Source organism: Simochromis diagramma, unplaced genomic scaffold (assembly GCF_900408965.1).
Source record: "Simochromis diagramma unplaced genomic scaffold, fSimDia1.1 OVJJ01000802.1, whole genome shotgun sequence".
Lineage (NCBI taxonomy): Eukaryota > Metazoa > Chordata > Actinopteri > Cichliformes > Cichlidae > Simochromis > Simochromis diagramma.
The window spans coordinates 24,727,122-24,744,497 of record NW_024387492.1 but is presented as its reverse complement, the minus strand read 5'-3'; positions in this window follow the sequence as shown (position 1 = coordinate 24,744,497).

The following is a 17,376-nucleotide window of genomic DNA, read 5'->3' as shown; positions in this document are numbered from 1 at the left end:
GTTCACTCTGAACTCTGCTTCTCACACTTACACCGCTAAAGGAACCAGTTTGGGGTCCAGTAAAGCCAGTTCACTGTGCTTTTAACAAGATTTAATTCACACTGTGTGCCAACTACACCGGGGTTCGCCTTCTTAGTTCAACTCAGTCACATGACACCAAAATCACCTAGTGTACCTGCTGATTTGTTTTACAATAGTCTAATATTTTATTCTTTGTTAAACTAAGGTGAAGGGTGAGGGTCAAAGGTTAAAAACACCTGAGATTAATATATTCACAGTAGCATAACTTTTATTTTCCAAGGTTCAAAGAAATTCAAACTTCTGCAATCATCACGTCACGAAACGGTAGAAGCTCTTTTCACCGCATGCTCTTCGAAAATCTTTCTCTGACGTGAAAGTTTGTGGAAGAAGACTCAGATGTGGGCCTCTCATCTACACTGGTCCGGTATGCCATCGCAGTTAACCCGGATTAACCAGAGAATGTGCTCCAGAAGGACACAGCGCCCTCTGATGGTCAAGGTTGATTTTGATTTCCATCGTTTTTGATAATGGAGCACAAACATGAGGCAGACAGTGGAAAATGACATAAAAAGCCTCTTTATTAAGTTAGAAATAAAATAGCAGGTAGATGGGTGGGCGGGAGGAGGAGTTAAAGTTTCAGCAGTAAAGAGCGGACAGCTCCCCCTTCAGCTCCGACAGGAGCGGCTGCCAGCATTCAGCAACAAATGGAAAAGCCTCCTCCACATTCGGGTGTATATATCACTGTAGTAAGCAGACAGCTGTACTTAAACTTCAGCTCAGGATTAAGATGAATCAAGCTTTAATCAACCTGTGTGAGCACCTGGCCTCATCTCCTCTGAAACGCTCCACCATCCAGCCTTCAGCGTCCTTCGAAAGCTTCATCCTGCTCTTAGTCAGTAAGAGGTGGACACTTTCAGCCATGCCCACCATATCCACCTCGAAGGTACAGACAGGTGAGATGGTAGCACACTCACAAGCCCAGCAACGGAGGTGGGTTCTTTGCTGCGAAGACAGTTGTGTGTACCAGCTGTGGGGGTGCAGTCGGCTCTAGGAGACCCAGACTGACGGAGTCTTGAGCTGCACTATCCTGATCTCCTGCTGGAGCTCCAGGTCCACCAAAGATGACCAGTTCACTGGGAACACCGAGTTGGACACATGCAGGCCTCTGCAGGAGCAGTTAGGCCTCAGGTGTGCAACCCCGCCCCCCTGCCCTACTTGTCTGGTTAAATACCTATGACAGCAGGTAAGAATGTTTGGCTGCGGCGCTGCATGCACCACCCTGCAGGAGTGCAGCTGCAACACAAGCTGCAGCAGGCTGACGGCTTTGTGCTTGATCGACAGCTCACAGGAAGCACACTCTGCCAGCTCCTGTCACACATACACGTCCACACACACAGTCACTGCCAGGATGCTGAGAATTTAATTACATCAGAGGACTGAACAGGAAATGACTCACAGTGAACGGGTGATCAGGCAGAGTGGTTTAGACAGTGGTGCAGCCGTCCAGAAACAGGAAGCAGCTGATCAGAGACTGGAGGCACTCGAGTCCCAGGGGGTGGAGCAACTGTCCACCTGAAGCAGGCAAAGCAAAAAATAAACAGAAGTCAAGGTTAAACTGGGTTTAGACTGGGTCCCATAATCTGAAGGCTCGTTTGTGTCCCCACAGAGGTCCCCGGCCCCAGATTCAGGTGTGTTTGTATGTGCAAGCTCACCTTGAGGTGAATTGCAGAATGGCAGATGGAGACAAAATACTGTTACTGTTAATCTGGCTATCTTCAGGTTTTACATGCTTACATATACACACGCAGTTACTGTCCTTCCATTTACAAAGGCAGCGGCCTCACGGTGTGATTATTTTACGTGTAGTTGTTTTTTTCATGTGTAATAATATTCAACATTGCTATCAATACATTTTTCAAAAAATGCCTTTCTGTGCAAAATGGGCTTAAAAATTATAAACAACTGTAGGATACTGTTCGTCCGTGATTTGAAGAGCCCAGTGCGTGATACCGATGCAGGGAAAACCAATTCTGCAGGAAAGACCTACCTTGGCACTTGTGCAGGTTAAACCAAAGGGAAGATATGCTCAGTAGCGATTTATGATACGGGCAACACGGTTGCCCGGGGCGGCATCTTGGTGGGGGGTGGCATCACGGGCATCGGAAAAAAAATGCTCGTACTCATGCTGACCCGATGTTATGCCAGCGCATTTTGGGAATGGCATAGGCACCGATCGGTTTTCTATCGCCCATTTACTGGGATTAAGGGCGCCCTCCGTTTGTAAGGTGCGCCTGCTGCTTGCGGCACAGGGAGGAGAGGGCAAGGCGGCGGGGATTCTCTGGCTGGCTGGAGCAGCATCTAATAACCAACTCGCAAAATAAAAAATAAAAAAATGAAAACAAACCAACAAACACGAAAACACCAGACATTATGATCAATGTTCCCTCTAATTTTTCACGTGTCTGAGCGAACACACAAACTCCCTGAGCGATCCCTTGGACGGTCCAAGGGCGTAGATTTGGTTTTGGCGTTGGTGGGGACCGAACCCTGCCCTGTTTCTTTTTTTTTTCCTTTTTGTCTTTGCTTCTTCATAACAAAAGGAGAAATATACTTGCCTACATATGCTATTTTACATGCTTTTAAACCATTTAAAATTACAATTCATAGTTTTACATGTGAATTATATAATGTTAAATTACTATTAAACAAATGACTGACTAAGTATTTTAGGCTTTAGTTTACTTCAGCCATAATCCATATAAATCAGGTATCATACAAAAATAAAAAATAGCTTCAAATACAGTCATGACAATAAAAGAATATGACTTTAAGTACTTAACAACATTACTTCAGTTGTACTACACCAACATCTCTTATATGCATTAGCACTAAGGGAACACTGAATGACCTGGTGGTTTCTCCTCTCGTTAACTGAGATAAACTGCTGGCATATTTGTTTTACATCTATACTGTCCAGTCTCTCCTGGTGGACCATAGCCATGTTTTTAGTCTTCTGAGAGCACTGAAGCTTCTTTCAGCCTCAGTACATGTATTTTATCCTCAGATTAAAATTATTATTGTGTGCTTGATGTGCCTCACCTTTGGTCCTGGCTCTTCCCCTCTGACTGCACAAGGACATATTGCTACCTGATAAAATAACACATTGATTCGTGCCATATAAAAAGTGAGACATGTCAATTCAGATTCTTTGTCAAATATACACTAATGAAACAATTTACATCAGCAGCCTAACAATTGTCATGATAATAAATACTAGTTAATCAATAGCACCAAATCATCAGTCAGTCACCTGTGATCTCGCCTCTTCACCTCTGTCTGAGCTACAACATGGCAGAGCTGCCTCTGTCACCTGATAAATAACAGTGAGACATTCCACATACATGCAGTCACACATGTGCTTCAAATACAGCAATGAACCAACAAGTCATCATCCAATTTCACCTGTGATCTTGTGTCACCATTACTCTCTGAGCTTTGTGTTGGTTCTTCTGTCACCTGACAAATAGGACATACATGACAATAAGAATAAAATGTGGAGCTGCTTCAGTGTTTCTGTCACTTTGTGCAGATCTTGACTCATCAGTAATGTTTGTAGGGTGAGTGCATTTTTAAAACAATTTGTGCAAAATGCACTACAAGGTGGAATATTTGCAAAATCAGGACTATTCATGACTATGACCCATGAATACGTCAGTACCATTAGGATGTAATTATTGTGTCACCAACATTTTAACGTTAGACATATAATTTTAACAGCCTCTGTAAACTAATATCCTGGCTTGCTCGAGGCTGCCGTTTTTATGGAACGCCAGGACTGCCATAATGAATTAATTAAATACACCATTAAATAATTAATTAAAATGGGAATTAATTAATTAAATAAATAGTTATGACACATGTAATTAATTATTGACACATTTAATTAATTATGTATTTCACATTTTAATTAATTATTGACACATTTAATTAATTAATTATTGACACATTTAATTAATTAATTATTGACACATTTAATTAATCATTTAATGATATATTTATTTATTTCATTTTGGCAGTCCTGGCGCCTGGCTCTCATCTTGAAATAATTTTATCTGTCAGCCTCACCCATCAAACTCAGGGGGCGGGGTTAACGCTGATCGAGTCAAAACCATTGCTTTAGCCTGGTGGCCATTGTTTCTAGCACACAACAACCGGCATGTGGAAGCTAACAGAACTGAACTTTGAAAAACCCTGTTTGTGTGTCACCAAATACCGTTTTAATATTTTTTTAGCCGAGAATGTAGTGGTTTAATCTTCATGTGTCTGGTCGGTTTGTCAAGATACAGCCTCTTTGCAAAAGTGCTTCGATGATTTTGGAGATGTCTGCCCAGTCTCACGGCAAAGCGTAGGATAGACCCGCTCGCCTCGCAAGCAATCCCACCGACAAAGTGCAGGCCCCAGTACACAGCTGTAATAACCCCCGCTGACTTCTTTTACTGAGGTTATATTTATCGGTGTTTTATTTCCTGATGTTCTTATGTGTCCTACGTGTTTCAGTCGCCAATTCTGAATTATAACTAACATTAAAAACATGTTTAAGGAGGAGAGAGAGCAAATAAATCTGTTTAACATCTGATCTTTGGGTTTTTGTTCAGTAATCAGCGTGACCTGTGTATAAACGCATAAAAGAGATAACGTTGGTGTTTCTGTCATGTAGTAACTGCTGGCTTTAACTGTACAAAGGTTGTTCGACACTATGAAACACATACAGACTTCATGATGTTCGGCTAATATTTTTATTGTGAATGTAACGTGAGGGTTCACTAGATGGTTTGGAATCTCTCTGAATAATTAGGAACAGCAAGACGGAGACGGATAACTTTTTAGCAGCCTCTTTACTTTTAGCACACCGCAACAACAACCCACACTTCCTGTGTGCCGCCCTCATGAATACTTCACTGGCCTCTCAGAAGCCATGAAATCTTATACTCAGATCAAAACAGGGAAAACAACCAGGTAGATATAACACATACTTATTACTGGTTTGAACATGCATGTCTAAACATTCAAACATGTAAACATGTAAATATCAAAACACGTAACCACCAAATAGCTACATAACTAGCTTTATAACCTTTGTAAACACCTCTTTGTATATCAAATTAGATTTAAATTTACTTCTACACTTTACATGAATATTAATCATGAGGGTAAACGGCCCTGTACACCACGGAGCGAGGTCAGCATATCCACGATATCCTCAGCTCCATGAGTTAACACAGAGTTTCCCAGCTGACTATCTAACTGCCAACTATTCCAGAGATGTGAAAATATACAGCATAAAGAAAAGTGTAAGAGACTCAGCAGCAGATTAGAATAACAGTTATACATTTAATAAATCACCAAATGAATCCAAGAAACGAGCAAACCTGTTCCGACAATTTGAGTTTGTATTCCCTCAGCTGCAGACTCGCTGCTGTTTAAATGTTTGAGAGGAAGATTAGATATAAAGAAAACGTCAAACATAGACTGATTCTGCCTTCACATTTGATATGAGGCCAGCACGTATAGTGGCTGTGTCCTGTTTTAAGATCATATATGTAAAATTGTTGTCTGACCTCCGTCGATCCAGCCGCTCAGAGTCCGTGGTTACCATGGTTACTGCATAAGCAGCTATAATGTTAACAGCTGGCACTGTAATGTCTCTGTAAAGCACTTTGAATCACCTTGTTGTTGAATTGTGCTATACAAATAAATTTGCCTTGCCTTGCCACTGAGGAAACCTACCGGCAGCATGGGTGTTTATGTTTTTCATTGCAAAAGAACTGTCTGAATGGTTAACTGAAGTTAACTTGGATAAATTATAGTTAAGGAGTATCACAGATAACGCCTACGTGAGCTGTGCGACTGTTCACCACTACACTGAAATCAGCAGGCTATTACTGAAATACACGTGCTATATCATAAACTATGATATAAATAGGGAGGTCCTATTAACATGTTTAGTTTTAAAGGACACCTTCCTGCCTTTAGTCTCCTTCATGAGCAGTATTAGTTTTCTTCTAACATCCAGAAGTCTGCACGATGTGTTTCATCGTTTGTAACAAGCCTTTGACAGGTAAACATAACATGACCGAAAAAGCAAAAAAAAAAAAAAAAAGAGAGAGAGAGTGTTGACATAAGAAGAGAAAATGCTCTCAATTATGGAGACAGGCAAATGGTTCATTTATGTTTGATGTGTGTTTATTCCTCCCTAAATATCGTCGGTGAAGTTTGCCATGCACGTCAGATTTTCCTGCGCATTTTTATACCTCTGCCAACAGAGAGAGAGAAAAAATCACATTCTAACAGACAGCTGGTGCTTAGAATACAGTTGAATAACTATTAAAAAACAGATGATATAATATTTCTGTCCAGGTTGCAGACTTCATGATGAACATGCTGTTGCAAACCCTGCTCCTCTCGGTGGAAATGCGCCTTCTCTTTCCTCTTTGTATAAAAACATTTTAAAAGTCAGTTTAATCTCAAAATTCACTGTTAAATCCAAAACACACCAGATAAAGAAAAGCGAATAGTTCAGTCTAACACATGTGCCAGTGAACCATTAAACGTCTGTGAAACTATGCAGTTATGAAACGTAACTTTAACCTCAGCCAAACCGATTTGCTCAGTTGTAAATAAAACAGCGAAGTAAACGTGACCCGACAGACAGAACCTGCGTGAATGAAGTCCAGCGTTTAACCACTGAGAGCTAAAACTCAGCTGAGGTTTCAAAGCTGTGTGCCGGTGATTGGACATCAGCCGCTGATGAAGCTGGTTCGCCTATAAAGTGCTCTGTAAGGAAACAAGCTCCAGCAGCTCTGCGCTTGGGGAAAACACTATATTTACTTATCTTGTGCAGAAAAATGCGCTGACATTGCTTTATATCGAGCACCGGCTGCCCAGTTAAACTGTGACTATCACCAGGTAACGTAGGTGTGTTTCTTGAATTAGCAGCAGGTGTTAAACAGCTGACAGATGAGGAGGAGGATGCATGCAGGTAAACTGAGGGTCTGTTGAGCTGATCGCTGGTTTCGTGAGAAAAATGTCAGCTCGTTCTTTATGTTACCGAAGCACAGAGACACAAGACCAGGCACTGTCTTGGATAACACTGTTAAAAGTGTAGTTGGTGACAGAAAAATGGGGTATTTTAAAACTACACCACCACCATGGCTGCCTGTGATTTGATCTGCATTCTGGGATACCTGGCTGCCCAAAGTCTACACAAGCAATCGATTATCTAGGATCGACCTGTTTTGACTTACTTTGCACGGCAACCAATCAAATGTTGCAGAAGCTGCATGGGCAGCGTTAACCCCGCCCCCTGAGTTTGATGGGTGAGGCTGACAGATAAAATTATTTCATGACGAGAGCCAGGCGCCAGGACTGCCAAAATGAAATAAATAAATATATCATTAAATAATTAATTAAATGTGTCAATAATTAATTAAATGTGTCAATAATTAATCAAAATGTGAAATAAATAATTAATTAAATGTGTCAATAATTAATTAATTAAACGTGTCAATAATTAATTAATTAAATGTGTCAATAATTAATTAATTACATGTGTCATAACTATTTATTTAATTAATTAATTCCAATTTTAATTAATGCACTGTGGTCACACCAGCGATTACATTTATGTTAGACTACTTTTAATTAACTGCTTTAGACCATTTACAATGAAAATGTAAAAAAAAATCTAGGCATTGACCTGTGTAGTATGTTAACACTATTGGAAGTAAAAAATAACTTGAACCCCTGTGCCACGGGGCGACCGTGGCTCAGGGGGTTGGGAATCGCATCTGTAACCGGAAGGTCGCTGGTTCGATCCCCGGGCTCTCTGTCCTTGTCGTTGTGTCCTTGGGCAAGACACTTTACCCTACTTGCCTACTGGTGTTGGCCAGAGGGGCCGATGGCGCGATATGGCAGCCTCGCTTCTGTCAGTCTGCCCCAGGGTAGCTGTGGCTACAACTGTAGCTTGCCTCCACCAGTGTGTGAATGTGAGAGTGAATGAATAGTGGTATTGTAAAGCGCTTTGGGTGCCTTGAAAAGCGCTATATAAATCCAATCCATTATTATTATTATTATTAACTCCAATTTCGAAAACACAACTTTCTTTTTTCTTTCTTTCTTTCTTTCTTTCTTTTTTTTTTATAAAGCTTTGACTTATTATGAGTCTGTGGTCTGGGAGAGAGTCCTGTAACTCTCTGTCTGCAAAATATAGTACATAATGACCAATGCTGGGCAATTAATTATATAGTTACTTCTTCAAAAAAGTAACTGAGTTATGCAAACAACAACATTTTTTTAAATGCAGCCAGGGCGTTTTTTAAACAAACATTTCAAACTATTTACAGAACAATCAGCTGTTCTGCATCAAATCTGATGCCACACAAATCATTTGTGCCACTCCAAAATATAATTTCTGTCCACTATAAGATAAAGGAGAACAACAGCCTGATACCTGCAGGCCTGACAACAGGAGATGTATCACTCCTGTAACACCTGTAACATTCAGCAGTCGCCTCATTGTTCTGACACACACAACAAAACTATTGACTACACTACACACTAACTACACAGGATTTGCACTAAACGTCTCAAATCTCTCACATCTCAAAACACCGCCGTCACTCCTAAAACTTCCCCCCGTTTCTTAACAACTAGATGCCACGTTGCCATATCATTTTTTGATTGGTTGACATGGTACTTTTTTGGACGAATAGGAAAGGGAGAGGGGGGGTAGGGTTTGTTTTTGCTCACAGGCAGAGAGTGTTTTCGAGCCTTTTTTCGTATAAAACGCCGTTTTTACCGTTTCTTCCCGCAGTAAATATAAACAACGATAGTATTCAGGAAGAAAACCAAACATTGCAGATATTTTTATCATAATTATGGTTTTATGTGGCCTATCAACTCAATTTAAAAACTAGTATAAAGTTCACACTTTTTCCGGCAATTGTTCCGTCTGTCCAGCTCACATCTCCAATGGTTGTACACGCTGTCATTAACGTGGCTTCACTCCACATCAGCCACGCCGCTTTGCTAGCTAAAACACCGGTGTCAGCATATAAGGACGCTGTCATAGCCTGTCAACGACGTTGATTAGCTGCGTATTTGCGAATGTGAATCGCATTATTGGCTGGACTATGGGATAAGATGGCATCGTTCTAATCCCATATGGGAGCAGCCAGTCACTTACTGACTAACACTGCAAAACAGAATTGTCAAAGTATTAATTTTAATTTCAATTCAGGTTAGATTTTTTTGTGTGCAGAGACCGTGCCAGCAGTGCGCAATTGCGCACGTGCGCAGCTTAGAGGAAACATTGATTATGATACAGACTTATAATTTGCACCGATGTTTTTTCTAAATTCTATGTGAAAAGTGAGCGCGAGAGCCCTCGGTGCGCCTGCTCGCTGCTGAGCTGAAGTCAAAGTAAACTTTATTGTTATCTCCGCTATATACAGTACAGTATATAGAGAGACGAGACGACGGGGCTCCAGTTACAGCAGTGAAAGTAAACAAACAATATATATAAGAAGAGTAAGAAAATAAATATACACTTCAGGACCAGGGGTAAAGGGATCAATAACAATTTAAAATTTATAATTTACAGTTTGATGATTTAAAGTCTCACACAACCCGTCCAAAGGGGAGGAGAGCCAGCTGCTTCCAAATAGAGCACATTTCATTCATAATGATGTAAATCCAAGCCCATTATGTATTCATGATTTGAATCCTGGGTTGTGCAAAATCCCAGAAATAAACCCTAGACAAAGCGAATCTGTGAACTAAGGTGCAGGTCTATTAGATTATGTTGTGGTGATCCTCGAGTTGGGGGATGGGTGTTCATACTGGAGTGCAACATTAAAACCAATGGAAGATGGACAAGAAAAGTTCAAAGCCATCAGGTGCTCAGTTTAGAAAAAATGAGAAACAAGCAAAAGATACAGGTAAGCAGATGTGTCATTGGATAATGGCAGGTCATGTATATATATTTTTTTAACATATATTTCTAGTTAGAGGAATTTAAGAGGCTTATCCCTCAAAACTGTAAATACAAAAAAGCTGCACAAAATAGTTTCCCACCACAGGAAATTTATTTTAAGTGTCTTCATAGTTTTATTTTTGAAATACACCAATTTTTATATACTGCAGAAAAAACTAAACGAAAATATTATAATGCAAATTTGCAAAAAAACGGCATATGCATCAAAATAAACTATTTCCAGCAGTGCAATATGAGTCCTAAGCATCCCAGAAACGACACAGAAAGTCATAAAGTCAAACATAACTTTTAAAAACACAAGAATAGGCTCATAAGGCCCTAATGGTAAAAAACTACATTTCCGCAAAATAACATCACTTCCGGTTTCGGGCAGGTCATGGCGGACATGCGGTAGTTCGCGCTGATGGATGTAGGAAGTGTTACAAACAGCTGATCGGATTGGCAAAGCGTGTTTCTGGAATATTATGTTTTTGTTGCTGCAAGTGCTTTTTATGCAGTTTTTGCAAAGCTATATGTGGAAGGAAACTAGGACAAGCTGATGGCATAAGATGTAAGTACAACTCCTCCGGTTTCATATACAAAAAAAATTATTGCGCTAGCTTACGTGGTTGCAGTGCTACCGGGATTTTTAAAAAGTTACGCAAAACGGAGTGTGCCCCCTCCGACCGGCTTTAAAGGGTTAATTAGTCTTTGTCAATTGTTGATTTGTCCTGTTCTCATTGTATGACGAATTATGATGGCCGTTTGGTAGCTGTTTGCATACTATGCATACTATCTCTCTCTCCATATGTGTGTGTGTGTGTGTTTCTCTGGTGAAATTCAGTCTGGTTCCGATAACAGTTATATGTTAATGTACAATCCTGTGTGTGTGTGTGGGGGTGGGGGGGGGTTTCGCCCAGGGCGCCAAACAGGCTAGGACTGCCACTGGATATGCTTCACCATATTTTCTAGTCTTTGGCTTAGAATGAAGTTGGTTTGGAAACATATTCAGCTATGCTTCATCTCCTGCTATGCGTTTCTGTTGGCGCCCCGTGCTAGCAGTGTCCAAGCGTTTTGTTTTTTCCCCCCCCTTTTCATTCCGTGCCCCCCCCGTGCAATGGCCCTGCCCCCCCCCCCCCCCCCCCAGGGGGCGGGCCCCACACTTTGGGAAGGTCTGTGCTACAGGGTGTGGGGAGCCATATCCCCGTCCTCCAGGGCATGAAGCAGGTCTGGAGGAGATCCAGGCTCCAGACATCCAGAGGCCCTCAGAGCACAAGAGACCAAGGAAGACCAACGGAGGGGCAACCGTGCCACTCTCCCAGAAAGAGCTGAGGAGAGCCCCAGATGAGGGGTCACTCAGCAGCCGTGGAGCAGAAGCCAGGGGGGGTTGCAATGACGTGCCCGTGAACTCCGCCGGCAACCAGCTGTGCCAGAGTGACCAAGCCCCAGGCCGAGAGGCCGAGGGCACCGCACCCCCCGGAGGGGCCCGAGTGAGCCCGAGCGAGCCCCAAGCTCCAGGCCCCGACAAGCAGCCACCAAGGAGTGAGCCGGTGCGTACCTGGACGCCCATCCCCGGACACAAAGAACCACCAACGCACCGATATCTGAGGGCGTCTGCCACTGGCAGGGGAAGTGGTGGGGGAGATAGGCCTCCATACCTTGGAGGGCCAGAGATGCTCCTAGAGAGGTGGCGTGTGATACACGACCTGACATATACACACAGACAAACAGGCACACACAGATACAAACATCCATTCCCACCCTCATGCTCTCATATGCAAATACTCAGCACTCACCCAACGTGGAGACAGACATAAATAGACACTGTACACACAATCACACTCCCCAAGCGTACTCTATACCCCAGGTCTAGGTACCCTTGCCCAGGGGCGGATCTAGAAGGGTGGCATGGGGTGGCAAGTGCCACCCTAAAATGATCCCTTGCCACCCCAAGTGCCACCCCAGTTTTGCATATGACAGTGTTGTTTATTAAAATAAGATAGCATTAACAGTTTGAGCGTCGTTACAGTCAACAGTGAATATAAATGCTAAAGCTGAATATATTGGATAGTGTTCCCACCTGCACCATTAACAAATGGTTCAGCCCATAGCAGGACCGTCTTTTTTCTTGTTTTCAGTAGCGAGCGATGCTTATGACTGTGCCAGAGCACATTTTTAAACAACACCATGGGAATTTTGGATTTTACACAGATGGTTGGATGTTACACTCTGGAAATGGAAGGAAGGTGAGTGTTATTAATTGGTCGACATAGTGCATTTTTCCACCGATAGGAAAGAGGTGGCTTTTTTTCCCTTTCTTTACTGTTTTCGTGCTGTCCTTAGAAAACACTTAAAACACACACACACAAATACGTGACGACAGTATTTAGAAAAAAAGCGTGGCTTATATATATTATCATAACTCTGGTTTTACTGGCCTGTAATTAAAATTTAAAAACTTTGAAGTCCGAATTTTCAATGTGGGCTGAAATAGAGACTCAGCGTGGCTGCAGCTTGTTGCTATGTCAGCTTAAAATAGTCATGTGATTTGGAGGTGCAGCGTGTCCATGGACCACGGAGGGTTAATAACACTCACCTTCCTTCCATTTCCAGAGTGTAACATCCAACCATCTGTGTAAAATCCAAAATTCCCATGGTGTTGTTCAAAATGTGCTCTGGCACAATCATAAGCATCGCTTGCTACTGAAAACAAGAAAAAAGCCGGTCCTGCTGTGGGCTGAACCATTTGTTAATGGTGCAGGGGGGGAACACTATCCAATATATTCAGCTTTAGCATTTATATTCACTGTTGACTGTAACTACGCTCAAACTGTTAATGCTATCTTATTTTAATAAACAACACAGTCATATGCAAAACTGGGGTGGCAACGGATCATTTTAGGGTGGCACTTGCCTCCCCATGCCAACCTTCTAGATCCGCCCCTGGTCCCAGCTTCTCCTGGGAAAACTCACCACTGCCATAACCCTCGCAGCCCGGGCCCTCCACATATCACACATCAAACATCAGACTGCGGAGACAGATCATGATGGTGGTAAGGAGGGACTAAGGGGGGGTGGAGCTGGGCAATGTAACTTCAACTGCTCTGTTGGGAGCGGGGCTCGATGGTGAACCTTAGGCCGCTCTGGTGGGGGGTTTATAGGGGACAAAAAGGGATTGGGCCGGGGAGTAGATCTAAGTCCAGCATTGACCCACTCCATCATCTCCTCAGTGAATTTCAGGTGTAGGGAGGAGGGAGAAAAGGAGTGGGAGGAGGGTGATGACCTGTCAGGGGTTTGGGGGGCTGGGGAAGGTTGTGGTCTCTGGTCCTGGTCGTTGGTATTGTTGAGAGAGTTGGAGACAAATAAGGACCCCTCTTCTTGCCTCTGAAGGCTCTTCTTTTTGAGGCTCTTTCCAGGTGGGGGCAGATGAAGCTCCTCCTCAATCTTTGTTTGTTCCACCCTATGAGATAGCTCCTCATTTATCTCAGCCTTGGCACCAAGCACAGATGGATGACATATGGAGTAAAACAAGTTGGAACAGTTGCATGCCTGACTTGTTAAAATTAAATCCATTTTGTTTAAACAAATGCCTTCGTTCCCAAAAAAATATTAAAATTGTTGATAAAATGCACTGAGTGGTCAGCACATGCTGATATAAGCAATTTATTTAGTGCAAACAACTTGCTGAATCTCTCCTCTCCTCTTCTGACGGGCGGTACAGGTCCACTGATGAATACAGCTTCATTCAGAGAATTTACTGCATTTAATAATCCAGTAAAGTCCCGTTTCAGAACCTCCGACTGTTGTTTGGACACATCATTTGACCCTGTATGCAGAACAATGTTTGTCACAGTTGGATATTCATCTGCAATTTGCAGGTACTCAGAATGTGTGATATAACAGGTATAACAGAAACAATATGGGGCCCAGTACAGAACCTGATGGCACACCATAGCTAAGAGAAGAGAACAAGGACCTATGACTAGAAACGGCCACAGAAAAGTATCGTTGATGTAGAATGCAAAGCAGACCCAGATACACAGAACCAACATTTCAGCCTATGGAGCAAACTATGGTGGTCGACAGTATCAAAAGGTCAGCTCCAACATCAGCAGAACCAAACACTCTCCTGCATCACTGCTGCTGGAGAACAAAGAGAAGAGCAATTTCAGTAAAATGAGTCAAGTACACTGTCATTATCCAAGACAGATCTAAGCTGCATAGCCACAACCTTTTCTAATATCTCAATAACAACTGATCATTTTGGTCTCTAATTGCTAAGAAAGGTCAAGTTTGGGTTTGTTTTAAAATGGGTGGATGACAGCTTTGTTAAAGTAAGCAGGGATTTGAGCAGAGAGCAGTGAGGTGTTGAGTATGCTAAGCACAGAGGGACAAATACACTGAACAAAGAGTAACAAAATTGCTAATGGTGTCTGTCAGTAGTGATGGCCCGCTTGAAGCTGACGCTCCGGAGCGTGTGTCGAAAAAAACAACACACTGGTTCAGAAGCACTGTGTCGAGGCTTGCTTCGTTTGGCAAAAGTCACGTGACCAGTGACGTCCGAAGCTTCATTACGCACGTAACTGCTTCGGTACCTGATTCAAACGGATATAAGGAAGTGAATCATCCACGGGATTCGTGGAGTGTGTTGATGGTGACAGATAGCGACGAGGTGATCATTCCACTGACAGATATGGAGCCAGCGAGGAAGAGAGGACGTTCTGGCGTGTGGGAATATTTTGAGTTGATTTTGCTCAATTCATTTTATCTGCCGAAGTGAAAAACTTGAAATGTCCAAAATCATGTTTTCATAATGTAAATATCATTACAGCATATGACTTTAGGAACACTTCCATGTGAATTAAAGCTAATGAAGACTACAAAAATGTATTTGACATTATACATACATTACATTGCTACAGTTTAGAAAATCATTTTGTTTATTGTTTTTAGGTGATAGTCTGCAGGACCCAGGGATACCTGCATATCTACCAGCTTGCAGTGTGGTTCCTGCACTCCACAGCCTCTTCTGTTCCATGCAAGTGGATTTTCTCCAGGGCAGGAGAAACTATTTCTAAGAAAAGAAACAGACTCAGCCGGTGCACAGTAACACTAATCCTCTTTTTAACTGTAAATAACAAAAGGGCTACCTGACATAGATCATGTTTTTACTTTGCAAGTTCTTGATTAGGGGTGGGTTTTGATTATCGCCTTTCTGATTACAATCCATGCTAAATTGAATAAAGTGATATTGATTCATTACAATCCTGTGTCGATTTGTAAATTAACGTTATTATGCCTGAAACGCCAGCATCTCAGGTTAAACCTCACAACATGTCGTCAAACACCATACAGCTAAAACAGTAACTGGGAGCAGGTTTACGGATTCTGCATACAAACGTGAACACAGAGCGCGGACCCGACGCGTCATAGTCAGATTTTGGTGTGTCGTCGGGTCCGCGCTGTGTTTGCCTCTTTTTTTTCGCTGGCTTCTGCAGCTGCAGGTTTCATAACTCTCTGTTTACATCTCTAATTAAGTCTCACATGTGTCAGCTTTCTTTTAATAGATACGAAATTATGGATATATACTGATACATGACCAGAATTGTAATATTTCTGACTGAGGCAAAACTTTCCAGATTCCAATCAAATTGAATCGGATCCTGTATCGAATCAAAATGATTCTACAAATCAGTGACGATGCAGCCGTACTCAGCTCCCTAAGCATTTTCCCTTTCCAGTTCACAATCAATCCCACCCCTAGGTCAAAAATATGTATAGGAATTGGCCTCATCTAATATTTTGTATGAACCTGTCCAGCTGTCCAGTGATTAAACGACAAGTAGATGGAGGCAGGACTTCACAGCAGGGGCATACTCCATAATGTGCTGTGCGTTATCATATGTATAATGTATATATTGCTCACTTATTGTATTTACCAACATCAAGGAGTTATGAGCAAAGAAAGGCCACACCATAGTGCATGTTTAAATAGGGAAAGTTTATTGATCAAAATGTATTACGCAGATACGCATTACATTTTTTTCAGCCCCCCAATCGAGAAAACAAAACCAATTACATGTTCAAAGCAACGGAACGGTGGCCCAATATCAGAGAGAACTCCACTCTTGAGTGAGCAATGATAATTGAGCAGTCCGTTTCATTTTGCAGATTCAAGCTGCTCTTCAAAATTTTCACCACCAGATGTCACCGGAGAGGACTGTGTTGAAAAGCTTCGAGTAATGAACCGTTTTTTCAATACAAGCTTCAGTGCTTCGGAAAGCTTCATTTGGCCATCACTATCTGTCAGGGACCAAGCAGTAAAGCATAAAGGACACAGGTGGTTTTAATTCAAAAAAGGGGTTTATTGACCCAAAAATATGAAAATATATTTAACAAAGCCAAAACTTAAACAGGCAGACCAATAAAAGAGGTCAACCCAATAAACTAAACTCAAAATAATAATTAACAAAACCTCAAACAAACATATGACAAACTGACCTCCTGAAATGACACACAGGGGAACTTAAATACTGGTTTAGCTAAACCAAATGACACACACGGGGGAAAACAAGATGGCTGCCATATAACCAACTAATACAAAACAATTAAACAAACATGAAACACCCCCCAGGCAATGAAGCATGTGGTGCAATCCAATTAGGCTGTCAGTGGTACTTCAGGTCTCCCAGCCCTTTGCCACACCTTTTGCCAGACAGGAGGAGAAGCCAACCCCCAGGTAACTCAAACAAAGAAAGATGTATTAATATAACATAAAACAGAACTTTGACCTTGCAAGGTTAATATGTGTGCACGCCATATAAACATTGGAAGGTGTGATGGAAAAATAAATACATTTAATAAAGAAACAATATTGAACAATAAGTAGAATATTTTAAAGTAGTGACTGTAAATTAAACTAAAGTGAATCAACGGGTGGTGAGGTGTGGAGCTTACCATGTGTGGCATGCCATCACAGTGTCAAACAACACCTTAGGATGTCCGCCATGTTGAAACTACAATGTGCAGAAGATGGACTACAAAATGCACATCTTACATTACTGCGGTAATGTAAGATGTGCATTTTGTTCCAACCCTGTTGTTTGATGGCGGCAGCCTGTGAAGATATCTTTCATTATAGAGAAACATTTAGGGTCACATTTACTGACGTTGGCAGAGCACAAAGAATTCTTTATGTTACTGAAGAGGCTCAGAGTCAGCTTGTGACTGAACATATTCACGCACGTGTCACAGTAAGCATAGTAACTGCAATGGCTCGTGATCTAACGGTAAATAATATTTGTGTTTTTCTGCACGTCGTA